We start from the raw sequence: 1,934 nt of genomic DNA, 5'->3' as shown, positions 1-1,934 counted from the left end.
GGGGGGGGTGTCTTTTTAGTTTGGATAAATAGTTTTACGGTGCCCTTGAGAGGATTGAGGAGCAGTCCTGACGGTTGTTGTTGTTGTTTTATTTTTTAAAGTTTCAAATAAGGAAAACAGAATTGGAAAATCTGTATGGATAACGAAGTAAAGCTTCTTCGAGCGTTCTATTGACCAGAACGCTCGTGTTCAGTGAGTTAATTCGATTGTCGCCCTCAACCTGAGCATCGCGTTTAACCCCTTTCTGTCAAGTCTCTTTACGAACCTTGGTAAAAATGCAGTGCGTGGATGAATAAATTAATCTTATGGGTCCATACGGACAGGGTGTCTGTTCCCTTCAATAAACCCTTCACTAGAGGGCCCTAAATGTCTTGTGCTGTTTAATAGGATTGGTAAGAGGGCGCTTGCAACTGCATATTATAAGGTCATTTGGGCGCGCAGGACACACTAAACATTTTCAGTTGAGTGCATTTTGTTGTTGTTTGTTGTTGTTTGTTTGTTTTATAGAGGGGGAGTCCTGAGTTTAGTGGGGGGGGAGGTGGTAGTTTGGTAATAAAATTTAGTTTACCGGTATCCTTGAGAGGATTGAAGAGCATTCCTGACGACGAAAGGGTTAAGATCCTAGTGGAAGGCTTCACGTGTGTCGCTTGTCTTCCCCAGAAGTCGGAAATGGTATGGGAGATTTTATAGTCATATAACATATTCATCAGGGAAATTCCGAATGCCCAAGAATTTGAAAGTAATATAATAAGGTGTAACCAAGGACGCTCATACATTCAGATAGTATAAGAACGTGTCGGGAGTAACTAAGACTCGTTAAGATGCTTCGGTCAAGGTGACCAGACCAGGCACATGACTGATTACTTTTCATTATATTATTATCGTATGATTTAACAGGGATCTTTTCCCGTTGTGTAGTCTTGGTGTTTGTGTCTTAGCGTTACACGTAGAGGACGTGTCTTCCACTCCAAAGCAGCAAAGTTACTTACATTATTAACAGATTTGGGAGCAGGTTTGTAGAGAAAGGGATAAGATCCTAGTGTGTGAGGAAGGTTTTATGTGCGGTGCTAGTCTGTCCAAGAAGTCAGAACATTTTAATGATATGGGAGATTTTATCGTCATGCTGTTGTTCTTCAGGGAAATTCCGAATGCCCTAGAAATCGAAAGTGGTGAATAAGGAGTAACTTGTTAAGATACTTCAGTCACAGTGACCAGACCCATTACATTTATCCTTTCATGATATTTTCATGTGGTTAAGTGGGGAGGATCTCTTCTATGATGTAGCGGCTTGGGTCTGAGCCGTTGCACTCAAAGGACGTGTCTTCCATTCCAAATTATCAAAATTACTTATAGTTAGATCTATAGAGTATTTCCAAGTTCAGAGGCAGCCCTGTAGCGAAAAGGATAAGATCTTAGTGAGTGTGGTTTCCATGCTTTCACATGTGGGCTATAGTCTGACCCAAAGGTAAGAAATGTAATTGCATCTTCAGAAGATCGCTAACATCATGCGTCACAGAGAGATGATTTTTCATGGGGCCCATCGTAATTAGGCGTATGTTTGGGCCTATGGACCAGGAGGTCCTGAAACGTACTGAGAGACAGATAAGATATATACATGTAGGTGTTTTGGGATTGTCTTTTTTTCTCTTGATTGTGCTTCAGAGCAGGAACTGAGGGAGGGGGCTTTATTGGGCTTCAGAGCAGGAACTGAAGGAGGGGGCTTGATTGGGTTTCAGAGCAGGAACTGACGGAGGGGGCTTGATTGGGCTTCAGAGCAGGAACTGAAGGAGGGGGCTTGATTGGGCTTCAGAGTAGGAACTGAAGGAGGGGGCTTGATTGGGTTTCAGAGCAGGAACTGACGGAGGGGGCTTGATTGGGTTTCAGAGCAGGAACTGAAGGAGGGGGCTTGATTGGGTTTCAGAGCAGGAACTGAC

Source organism: Aplysia californica, unplaced genomic scaffold (genome assembly GCF_000002075.1).
Source record: "Aplysia californica isolate F4 #8 unplaced genomic scaffold, AplCal3.0 scaffold00407, whole genome shotgun sequence".
NCBI classification, from domain to species: Eukaryota; Metazoa; Mollusca; class Gastropoda; order Aplysiida; family Aplysiidae; genus Aplysia; species Aplysia californica.
This window is presented reverse-complemented; position numbering follows the sequence as displayed.